General features: G+C 39.9%; 1 pseudogene; it reads left to right on the top strand.

Annotated features, from left to right (window-relative positions):
- The first annotated feature begins 6,595 nt into the window (after nt 1-6,595).
- On the top strand, nt 6,596-7,393 carry LOC123389507 (annotated as a pseudogene).
- The last annotated feature ends 5,050 nt before the right edge of the window (nt 7,394-12,443 follow it).

Here is a 12,443-nt window from a genome sequence, read left to right as displayed (position 1 = left end):
CTCCAGGAGAAGTGGTACAGGAGTGAATGGCAAGAATCTGCTGGGTTTGGAGACTCCAAACGGGGGCATGCACCAGAGACAGAAATGTTTGGTCACAGGCTAGATGAGCACAGAGTGTGGCTGGAGACCAGGGAGATGGGAGGGATTGACTGCTTTTCTCTGAGGGTGCACTAAGGAGTGAGGGCCCTGAGCTCTCGGCTCCTCTGGGCCAGAGATTGGGAGGCCACCATCTTCATTCCCGTCCTCCAAAGCTGTAGGAAAAGCATTCAGGGAACAAAAGTCCCTGAGACAAAAAGGGCACAGATTACTTAGCCTGGCCCCTGGCAAGGGCAGTGCAATTCCACCTCAGGCAAAGACATTTGAGAATCACTGCAACAGGCCCTTCACCCAGAAGATCAGCAAGAACATCCAGCCAAGACCAAGTTCATCAATCACTAAGTTACAGAACTCCAGAGCTAGGGAAATACAGCTCATAGAATTCATGGCTTTTTTTTTCTCATGATTCTTTAGTCTTTCAAAGTTAAATTTTTAAAATTTTGCTTCTTATTCTTTTTTAATTTTTCCTCTTTCATATTTTAACCTTTTTAAACTATTTAATCTTATAAATATCTTTTTTAAAAATCTTTTCATTGTTATAGTCATATTCTATTCCTTCATTGTATTTAACCTTATTTTTTGTACAATATAACTTTTTCTTTCTTTAAAATCTTGGGATACAGTTTCTTCTAATAGATGAAAATATACCCTAAATCTAGCATATGGCTTTGTTCTTGTCTCCAGCCTAGTCACATTCTCTCCTTTTTAAAATTTTTTTAACCAACTTCTTATCAATTCCTTTTTTAGACTCTTTTTAAATTTTCATCTATACAGTCATATTCTATCCCTTCATCTTGTTTACCCTTATTTTTGTATATATACATGTATGTTTTTCTTTCTTTAAAATTTGGGGAGGCAGTTTCTTCTAACAGACCAAAATATACCCCAAATCAAGTCTGCAGTTCTGTTCTATTCCTTAGTCTATATATATATAAATATATATATGTATATAATATATAATATTATATATTATATAATTAGTGATATATATATGTATATAATATTATATACATATATATAAAATATATATGTAAATTTTTTATATTTTTCTTTTTTTTTTCTTTTTTTCCCCCCTCTCCTTTCTTCTCTGCCCCAATTTCAGGTCACTTCTGATGGTTTACTGTATATTTTGGGGGGTCGTTGCTACACTTTTTGTATTTTGTTCTCCCATTGATCTATTCTTATCTAGATAAAATGACAAGGACAAAAAAACTCACCTCAAAAAAAAAAAATTAAGAGGCAGTACCAACAGGTAGGGACCAATGAATATGGACATTAGTAAGATGTCAGATCTCGAGTTTAGAAGGACGATTATCAAGATGCAACCTGGGCTTTAAAAAAAGCATAGAAAATACTAGAGAATCCCTTCCTGGAGAAATAATATCCCTTTCTGGAAAAATAAAATAACTAAAATCTAGCAAAGATGAAATAAAAAAAGCTATTAATGAGGTGCAATAAAAAATGGACGCTCATACTGCTAGGATAAATGAGGAAGAAGAGAGAATTAGTGATATAGAAGACCAAATAATGGAGAATAAAGAAGCTGAGCAAAAGAGAGACAAACAACTACTGGACCATGAGGGGAGAATTCAAGAGATAAGTGATAGGATAAAATGAAACAATATTAGAATAATTGGGATCCCAGAAGAAGAAGAAGAGAGAGAGAGAGAGAGAGAGGCAGAAGGTATATTGGAACAAATTATAGCAAAGAATTTCCCTAATTTGGGGAAGGGAACAGCATCAAAATTCAGGAGGCACAGAGAAACTCCCCCCCCTTAAAATCAATAAAAATAGGTCAACACCTATTTTTATCTAATACAACATCTAATACTAAAACTTAAAAGTCTCAGAGACAAAGAGAAAATCCTGAAAGCAGCTCAGGACAAGAGGTCTGTAACATACATTGGTAGAAATATTAGACTGCAGCAAACCTATCCACAGAGACCTGGCAGGCCAAAAGGACTGACATGATATATTCAGAGCACTAAATGAGAAAAATATGCAGCCAAGAATACTATATTGAGCTAGGCTGTCATGGAAAATAGAAAGAGAGATAAAAATCTTCCAGGACAGGGGCACCTGGGTGGCTCAGTGGGTTGAGCCGCTGCCTTCGGCTCAGGTCATGATCTCAGGGTCCTGGGATCGAGTCCCGCACCAGGTTCTCTGCTCAGCAGGGAGCCTGCTTCCTCCTCTCTCTCTCTCTGCCTGCCTCTCTGCCTACTTGTGATCTCTCTCTGTCAAATAAATAAATAAAATCTTTTTAAAAAAATATCTTCCAGGACAAACAAAAACTAAAAGAATTTGCAAACACTCAACCAGCCCTACAAGAAATATTGAAAGGATCCTCTAAGCAAAGAGAGACGCTTAAAGTAACAGACCAGAAAGGAACAGAGACAATACACAGTAACAGTCACCTTTCAGGCAATACAATGTCACTAAATTCATATCATTCAATAGTTTCCCTGAATATAAATGGGCTAAATGTCTCAATCAAAAGACACAGGGTATCAGAATGAATTTTTAAAAAACATCAATATGCTATCTGCAAAAAATCATTTTAAACCCAAAGACACCTCCAGATTTAAAGTGAGGGGGTGGAAAACAATTTACCATGCTAATGGACACCAAAAGAAAGCTGAGCTGGCAATCCTTATATGATTAAGATTTTATTTATTTATTTGACAGACAGAGATCACAAGAAAGCAGAGAGGAGGTGGGGGGTGGGGCAGGGAGCAGGCTCCCTGCTGAACAGAGAGCCTGATGCAGGATAAATTAGATTTTAAGCCAAAGACCATAATAAGAGATGAGGAAAGACACTATATCATACTTAAAGGGTCTGTCCAACAAGAAGATCTAACAATTTTAAATATCTATTCCCCTAATATGGGAGCAGCCAATTATATAAACCAATTAATGATAAAATCAAAGAAACATATTGACAATAATACAATAATAGTAGAAGACATTAACACCACCCCCTCTCTGAAATGGAGAGATCATCTCAGCAAAAGATCAGCAAGGAAATAAAGGCTTTAAATGACACACGGGACCAGATGGACAACACAGATATATTCAGAACATTCTATCCCAAAGCAACAGATTACACATTCTTCTCTAGTGCACATGGAACATTCTCCAGAATAGATCACATCCTGGATCACAAATAAGGTCTCAACAGGTAACAAAAGACTGAGATCATTCCCTGCATATTATCAGGGACAATGCTTTGAAACTAGAACTGAATCACCAGAGGAAAGTTGGAAAGAACTCAGATACATGGAGGCTAAAGAGCATCCTACAAAAGAATGAATGGGTCAACCAGTAAATTAAAGAAGAATTGAAAAAAATTCATGGAAACAAATTAAAATGAAAACACAACTTTTCAAAATCTTTGAGATATAGCAAAGGTGGTCCTGAGAGGAAAGTAAGTAGCAATACAAGCCTTTCTCAAGAAACAAAAAAGATCTCAAATACATAACCTAACCCTATACCTAAAGGAGCTAGAGAAAGAACAGCAAATAAAGCCTAAACCAGAATTCTTTAAAAAAATTAATAAAATTAATAAACCCCTGGCCAGACTTACCAAAAAGAAAAAAGACCCAAATTAATAAAATCATGAATGAAAGAGGAGAGATCAAAACCAATACCAAAGAAATATAAACAATTATAAGAACATATTATGAGCAACTATACACCAGCAAATTTGATTATCTGGAAGAAATGGATGCATTCCTAGAGACATATAAACTACCAAAACTAAACCAGAAGAAATAGAAAACCTGAGCAGATCCATAACGAGTAAAGAGATTAAAGCAGTCATTAAAAATCTCCCAAAAAACAAGAGCCCAAGGCCAGACGGCTTCCCAGGGGAATTCTACCAAACATTTAAAGAAGAATTAATACTTATTCCCCTGAAACTGTTCCAAAAAATACAAATGGGAGGAAAATTTCCAAACTCATTTCATGAGGCCAACATTACTTGATCCCAAAACCAGACAAACACCCCATCAAAAAGGAGAATTAGAGACCAGTATCCCTGAGGAACACTGATGCAAAAATTCTAACCAAAATACTAGCCAGTAGGATCCAACAGTACATTAAGAGGATTATTCACAAGGCACCTGGGTGGCTCAGTGGGTTAAAGCCTCTGCCTTCAACTCCGGTCATGATCCCAGGGCTAGGATCAAGCTCTCTGTTCAGCAGGGAGCCTGCTCCCCGCCCCACCCCCCACCTCCTCTCTGCTTTCTTGTGATCTCTGTCTGTCAAATAAATAAATAAAATCTTAAAAAAAAAAAGAGGATTATTCATCATGATCAAGTGGGATTTAATCCTGGACTGCAAGTTTGGTTCAACATCTGCAAATCAATCAATACATTAACAAAAGAAAGCAAGAATCCTATTATATTCTCAATAGATGCTGAAAAAGCATTTGACAAAGTACAGCAACCTTTCTTGATCAAAACACTTCACAGTGTAGGGACTGAGGGAACATACTTCAATATCATAAAAGCTATTTATGAACAACCCACACTGAATATCATTCTCAATGAGGAAAAATTGAGAGCCTTTCCCCTAAGGTTAGGAACACAACAAGGGCTGTCCACTATCACCAGTACTATTCAACATAGTACTAGAAGTCCTAGCCTCAGCAATCAGACAACAATAACAACAACAAAGGACATCCAAATTTGTATAAAATAAAAAAGAAAAGAATAGTATATAAGTTAAGGTTTAGAGAAGCAGAACCAGAATAAATAAATAAATGAATAAATAAATAATAAAGCTGGATTAAATGAATAAATAGTATATATATATATATAGAGAGAGAGAGAGAGCACAAGAGAGAGACAAAGAGAGAGTGCAAGAGATAGATTTATTATAAGGATTTGGCTTATGTGATTGTTGGGACTGGGTGAGCAAATTCAGAATCCATAGAGAAGGCCATCATAAGCACGATGGAACTCGACTGGAACTGGCCAAGCCTATCAACCCCAGGTGGAATTACTCTCTCTCCTGGGGAAATCCTCGTCCAATGTTTAAGACCTTCAAACAGATTCAATGAGGCCCACCCAGATAATCCAGAATAATCTTCTTAGAGTCGACTGTTTAAGGGCTTTAATTACATGTGCAACACTACTTCACAACAACAGCTAGACTGCCTCACAGGGACAAGAGCCTAGCTAAGGGGACAGATCACAAATGCCAACACAAAATTGTCAGGTCAAAAATGCCGTCACAAAGTGACACACAAGCATGCGTACACACACGTATACACAATATATGGGAAATTGACCTTGTGTTACCTTTTCTCCTGTTTCCCTTGAAACCTGATAGAGGTAGAATTTCAGCTGTGTGTCGAAGCAGCAATGCTTATGATAACAAATTACCCCTGATTGAATATATTTGTTCTGGATGACTGTAAATGAACCATAAATATCTTGTGGGAAGCTTCCCTGACTCCATATAAGTTCTAACTAGGCATTTTCCTTGCCAGCACCTGAAAGCTCTGTCCTAGCTAGAAGAGTTATTGGTTTGTACGGAGCCTGGAGGTTCTAAGCTAGTGTTATGTCCTTCTCCGTGTCTGCACTGTTGCTGTGAGGATAAAGGAGGGCCACTGGAGTGTTCCGTGGGTCCTCACTGAAGACATGCATGGCTGTGCTGTGTTTTCCAGCCTATATTCTGGTGCCAGCAGATCTAGGCAGGCATGAAATATGTAACTGGTCAAGCATAAAGTACCCATACAGACTCCACACCGATTAAGATTGAAATGTGAAGTCCAAATTTTTGAACACTTAGAAGATACTCTATTTATGACCTCAGAGGAAGGATTTCTCAATACACATCACGAAAAAAGCATTGTTATGTTTGACTACATCAAAACTTTAAAACTTTCGTTCATGCAATTCAACAGAGCCATCATGACGTGAGGGAAGAGATGAGGCACCAATGGGAAGCTGTATTTGCAAGACACTTAAAAGACTGCAAATAAAGAACATCTATGACATAATAATAATTTAAAAAAAAAAACTATAAAGCAGGGAAAAGGAAGGAAAAGGAATTTCATAAAAGAGGAAAGAATAACATTTATAATTCCTGAAAAGATGCCCAATCTCATTAAGTTAGACATTGCATTAACCAGGGAGATGCAAATTAATATCATTAGTTATCATTTCACATGCACCAGACTGATAGAGACGTAAAGTCTGATGGTACCAATGATAATCAGGGATGTGCCACAGTGGGAACTCTCATACATTGTCGGTATGATTGCAAATCCCAACAACTACTTCGGAAAAATAACTTTTTGTCACCCAGTAAAATTGTATTTGCTTACACTTTACCAGTTAGTTACCTTTTCCAAGGATTGTAACCAAATAGAAACTGTTGCAGATGCACTGCAGAATCCATGTTCAAGAGTGGTCATAGTAGCAGTATTCCTAAGAGGAAAAAAAAAAAGTCAATGTCTTGATGTCAACCAAAAAAAGATAACATAAAATTGATGGGAATCACAGACCACAGAATATTACAGAGCATTGAAAAAGAAGGAGAGCATCAGTGGGAGATAATTGCGGATGGTGAAGGGTGTGTGGTGACAATTGATTCCACCCTGGCATCGTGGTCCTCGGGTTGTGATTCAGGAAGCCGACCCCATAGCAGGTGCGGTCACTCTGGCCCCAGCGGTAGCCTGGTGAGTGCATGCTGGCGCCCAGCCCTTTCCTTCCTGGTCCCGGTGCTGGGCAGCGGGGCTAAGCTGACCACCGACTCTGGACCTCAAAAGCCCTGGTAGGCCTCACATCGGCCCATCGAGGGGGTCCTGAGGAGCATGAGCTCTGCAACTTCTTCTCGAGAGGCCTTGGCCAAGCAGCTCAGCAAGAGAGTCCACAAAGAACTGGGGAAAAAATCCCAGAAGTGGGATGAAGTGAACATTCTGGCCACCTATCACCCAGACGACAAAGACAATGATTTGACGAGAATAGAAGAACCCGGCCCTCCTCACCATAGTATGGTGTGATGGTGAAGATGGGTGCAGTGGTTTGGAAACCACTGCTGCCCTGACCCCGGATTCCTTCCCTAAGAAATCAGCTGCTGCTGAACACTCTCAGCCAAAGTATGGGGTTCACGAATAAGAAAGCAGTGCAGACAAGAGAGACCTCTCACCTGAAGAACAAGGAGAAAAGCAACAATTTGAAATGAAAAGGGAGTGTCACTTCAATGAAGGACTGACTATTAAATTCGCTGGACAAATAATTTTCAAGGACTACATGAGGAGGAGGAAAATGAGGACTGTCAGAGATAGCTGCTAAAGAAAGCATGGAGACCAGGATCTACTGCAGAGGGGCCAATTGCAAAACCAACCACAGAGTTCACAGAAAAGATTCACTCAACTCTGTAATTGTCAGATACAAACCCTATTACTATTACACACTGCTTCTTGTTCTCAACAGTTCATGACTTCAGTACCAAAATGTGTACCAATTATCATATAGTCTCAATAGTTAAATAACTTCAGAGACTTTTAAAAAAGAAAAAAAGGAACAACTATGTGAATTGATAAGGATGAATCTAAAAAATATAATTGTATGAAAGAACAAGATACAAAAGACTATAGACCATACATAGTTCCATATCTATATAAACTCAAAAATAGATAAAGCTAAATAAAAAAGAAGCAAGGGATGGAGAAACAAAACTTCTGGAGAGAGGTTCCTTCTGGAGAGTGGGGAAGGAAAGGCCACCATCAGTTAGGGCATAGAGAGGAGTTAAAAAATGTTGGCAATATTCTGTTTATGAGCTGGTTGATATGTAAGAGTTGTCATTTTTATTAATGTTTTTTGAGTGTAGTTGACACACAATGTTACATTAGTTTCTGGTGTACAACATTGTGATTGAACACATCTCTGTACTACATGCTGTGCTCATCACAAGCATAGATACCATCTCCGTACCCAGACACCACTGTCATCATACCATTGACTGTATCCCCTACGCTGTATCTTTTAATGCCATGATTTATTCATTCCATAACCGGATGCCTGTATGTCCCACTCTCCTTTACCCATTCTGCCCATCCCCCCACCACCTTTACCTCTGGCAACCATCAGTTTGTTCTCTGTATTTATAGTGTCATTCTGCTTTTTGCTTGTTTATTCATTTTTTTAGATTCCATGTATGAATGAAATCATACATTTATCTTTTTCAGTCTGATTAATTTAGCATACTACCCTCTAGATCCATCCGTGTTTTGGCAAATGGCAAAATCCCATTCTTTTTCGTGGCTGAATAATATTCCTCTGTGTGTGTGTGTGTGTGTGTGTGTGTAGCACTTTTCTATCCATTCATCATTAAAGGACACCTGGGTTGCTTCCATATCTTGGCTATTGTAAATAATGCTCTAATAAACATAGGGATACACTATATCTTTTTGAATTAATGTTTTCATTTTTTATAAGTAAATATGCAGTAGTCGAACTATTGGATCATACAGTAATTATATTTTTAACCGTTTTCCACAGTGGCTGCACCAATTTACGTTCCCATCAACAGTACGTGGCAGTTGCATTTTTTCCACATCCTCGCCAACACTTTATTGTGTTTTTGATTTTAGTCATTCTGACAGGTGTGAGATGATAGCTCATTGTGGTTTTGATTTACATTTTCCTGATGATGACTGACGAGGATCTTTACATGTGTCTGTTGGTCATTTGTATGTCTTCTTTGGAAAAATGTCTATTCAGATCCTCTGCCCATTTTTTAATTGGATTATTTGTGGGGTTTTGGTGTTCAGTTGTGTAAGTCCTAAATTTTGGATATTAACCCCTCATAGGACATATCACTTTCAAATATCTTCTCCCATTCAATAGATTGCCTTTTTGTTTTGTTGATGGTTTCATGCATTGCACAACAGCTTTTTATTTTGATGTAGCTCCAATAGTTTATTTCTGCTTTTGTTTCCCTTGCCTCAGAAGACATATCTAAAAAAATATATTGCTATGGCCGAAGTCAAAGAGACTACTGCCTGTGTTCTCTTATAGGAGGTTTATGATTTCAGGTCTCACATGCAGTTCGTTAATCCATTTTGAGTTTATTTTTGAGTGACAGAGAAAGGGGGTACAGCAGAGGGAGAGGGAGGGAATCTCAAGGAGACTCCCTGCTGAGCGCAGAGCCCAACCTGAGGCTCAGTCTCATGGCCCTGAGATCATGAACTGAGCTGAAATCTAGAGTCAGATTTTTAATCAAATGAGCCACCAAGTTTCCTCATTTTTAGTTTATTTTTGTGTATGACATGAGAAAGTGGTCTCGTTTCATTCTTTTGCATGTTGCTGTCCAGTTTTCCCAACACCGTCTATTGAAGACTGTCTTTTCCTTATTGTATATTCTTTTCTCCTTTGTCATGGATTAACAGACCATCTAAGTGCAGGTTTATTTCTGAGCTCTCTGTTAGTTCCATTGAGCTACTTGTATATTTGTTTGGGAGTCCTTGTTTAATTTCTATTATAATTGTTTTGAATATATACACATATAAACTTTTTGTGTATTATACATTAACATAAAAAATAATTTTCGATGTAAAGAGTTTGCCTTATAAAGGGTGGATATTGGCCAGTGCCAGGGCAACATCCTGGGGAGAGGAGAGTCCTCTCACGCATTCTCAGAGGCTAGTGGGTGGGAGTGGTCACACTCATGGCACAAGTGAGTAGCCCTTGCCAATGGAGCCTCTCCTTTAAAATCAAGACCTCGGTCCCTGAAACCAAGGCTTGTCCATTTCAAATTCTACAGCAACAGAAGCATTTATGCCACACATGCCTGGTTATGAAAGAAAGCCATTCTGCAAATGACTTGTGGCGAAAGGAAGGTGATGTCACAGCCACCACCGTCCCTTTCCCTCCCACACCTGTGGAGCCCATAGACCTCAGCTGTACTCTTCCAGATGCTGGTTTTCTCCCACTTGGCTCCTGTTAGCAGCCCAGCTAAGGGAAACTCTGAAGATATTTTATCCTCTGTGGTATTTTGGCTTAGCAAGAATTTCAAATTAAGATACTTCCCTAAGGAGAACCTGAAATTTAAAACCAACCTTTACAGGAGGTTTCAATCTGAAGCAGAATGTCTTCGGTATTTCCACAGGATTCCCCCAACTGAATAGACTCCAGTGATTTTGTTTGCTTTCCTCTCCAAAAGGCTACAGAGCAAAAGTGGAAAATAACACAGATTTTGAATCCCAGAGATAGCTCAACTGTGAAAGGTACTTTTATGGAATATTATTTCAATGTGTGGTGATGTAGTTAATGACAGAATAAGCTCAGTCTTGAATGTCCTTGTGTGATGTTTCTTCACATTTAGCAAATATATCCTCATTCCCCAGTTTCAAAAGCATATCATTTTGCTCTGGTTGCTTTTCTTTAATTTTGGCCAAAAAAAAAAATCACTAGAAATAATAAATATTGTACCACCTTTACAAGATAAAAATACAGGTGGGAAAATTAATTGGTTTATTAAACAAGCCTGATGTGGGAAAAACATGGGCATCCAACAGTTTTTTTCCCCATTTCTCCCTGTGATCCTTCTGGTCACTCACAGCTAATGCAAATATCCCCAGTCCAGAAATAGGAGTCCAAATGAGCACTAGATATGAAGTTGTGGTTCCCCACCTTTCTCAAGTGAGGCCATCCTACAGAAGAAAGGGCAGGTCAACGGCCCTCCTCTTCCCTCACTCCCCCCCAACCCATTTCCTCCTCCTTTGCCAGCCTGTTCAGCCATGCTGGCTTCATGCATTTTGTCCTGATGACTGGGTGACAGTTTTTGTCACTGGTGCTTTTGTAGGTGTTTTGGCAGTGTACCCCATCACTGTGGACCTTCCCTGACATTCTTTGGGCCTGGGCATATGCATCTCTATCTGCTGGCTGCTTGAAGCTCCTAGGACTCGAGGGCCATCTTCAGTTTCTCTGTGCTGAGCTGAAATGGCTCTTCCAGGCGGTCTGAGACAAGACCTGAGGCAAGCCCATGCTGCATCTGCCTCTTGCTTGCACCTGGATCTCATCCAGGAGAAAAGTCAGGACAAACTCTAGAAGGTCGGGCTCATCTGGAGCCCAGAGTATCTCATTCAACAGCCACCCAGCTGGTCTCTGGGCCATTGGATTTCTCAGGACAGTGTTCCTCTTCAGTTGGCTCTGACGCTGTGATTCTAGGAATCACATATCTAGCTCTCTGGAATGATATTGTTAAAGTCCCTCCTTCAGGCCTTGAAGAGAGGGCAAGCACCCTCAACCCTCCTCCTTGGCAGGTGCTGGTGGCAAGTCCCCATCCTCTGCTCTTCCAGCACTTTCCACCCTTGGTGTGGGAACAAGGTTTGGAATTCATCATCCAGCTCCAAGCACTACCTCTTCGCAGGTTCTCCAAAGGAGGATACTTTCTCTCCCAACTTCCTTCCATGTTAATCTTCTTGTGCTCTCAGACAAAGATTACTGTCCTGTGTCACCAGGTCAAAAGCAAGGAAACTAGACAGGTGTTTGGAGTAATTGGGAAAATACAAGAACAGAAATGACAGAATAAGAGGATCCAAGCAGGATGTGGTCTGGGCAGTGGTGTTTCAAGGAAGAGCATTGCAGGTGTCAGTGCAAAACTGAGTCAATACCTAGGAAATTTTAACTGTAGACACAGGTGGGAGGAGTAGGTTGATTCAAAGGACTCGGATTTCACAACCGGCAGAACAAGAAAATGAATAAATAAAATATAAATAAACCTGGAGCAGAATACTTAGTTTGTGACCATCCCTCTATTATTTCTCAATGAAGGGGTCTGCTCTGGTTTCTGGTTTTATAAATGTTATCTGTTTCACAGGTAAAGTGATCAGTTTAGTTGTGAGCAGTGACCAAGAGGAGAGTTACTCACTCAGCCAAGCAGGCACAGAGGCTCTGCTGTGCTAGATTCTGAGGAAAGGAAACAATGACGTACAGTCTCTGCTCACAGGCAGATCATTTCTTAGTTGGGGGACCCTAGCAAAGAGGGCTAGACAGGAGCTCATGGGCCTAAGCTGTGATGGGTGATTGCACCACAACGGGGAACTGTGACAGAAAGGTCACTCAGCCAGAGGAGCTGCACCAACAGAGACTTCTCAGAAGGTCAACAGTGCCCACAGCAGAAGCTGAGAGGTGGGCAGGGCACAGCTGCCTCATCCTCTGATACGGTGGCTTCGATCCTGCAGGTGCTCCTGTCTCTCCCATAGCACAAGGAACAAGTAAGGATGATCTAGGGCAAGCGTCAGCAGACTACTGTCTGGGGGCCCAAGCAAAATTATACCAAATCATTACCAGCATCATTCCCAACCCTTACAAGAACCCTGTGTCATAAGC

Source organism: Mustela putorius, unplaced genomic scaffold (assembly GCF_011764305.1).
Source record: "Mustela putorius furo isolate JIRA1106 unplaced genomic scaffold, ASM1176430v1.1 tig00003983_pilon_pilon_pilon, whole genome shotgun sequence".
Taxonomy (NCBI): domain Eukaryota; kingdom Metazoa; phylum Chordata; class Mammalia; order Carnivora; family Mustelidae; genus Mustela; species Mustela putorius.
This window is presented reverse-complemented; position numbering and strand designations above follow the sequence as displayed.